The following is a 323-nucleotide window of genomic DNA, read 5'->3' as shown; positions in this document are numbered from 1 at the left end:
GAATCTGGAAAAGTAATAGAAATTGTAGAACAAAGGCAGAGAGAAGAAATCCAAGGATCGTCAAGTGAGTTCTCTGAGCGAGCACCGGAGAAATTGTCCAGCACTAATCAGGGGGAAGGGATGATGACTCAGGATGAGATAAACATGGAAGTGAATTCTCACCAGGATCAGACGGGTCAAGAGAATCAAGTGGAAGAGAGTTTTGTTCCAAGACGCTCTCTAAGACCACGAGCACCTCCGAGACGACTTCAGTACTCACAGTTGGGACATCCTCTTAGCCAGTCCTTGTTGACAGGCCTCAGTACTGCTTTTACTACCTCCTT

This window comes from Sinocyclocheilus grahami, unplaced genomic scaffold (assembly GCF_001515645.1).
Source record: "Sinocyclocheilus grahami isolate Dianchi unplaced genomic scaffold, SAMN03320097.WGS_v1.1 scaffold3777.1, whole genome shotgun sequence".
NCBI lineage: Eukaryota > Metazoa > Chordata > Actinopteri > Cypriniformes > Cyprinidae > Sinocyclocheilus > Sinocyclocheilus grahami.
This window is presented reverse-complemented; position numbering follows the sequence as displayed.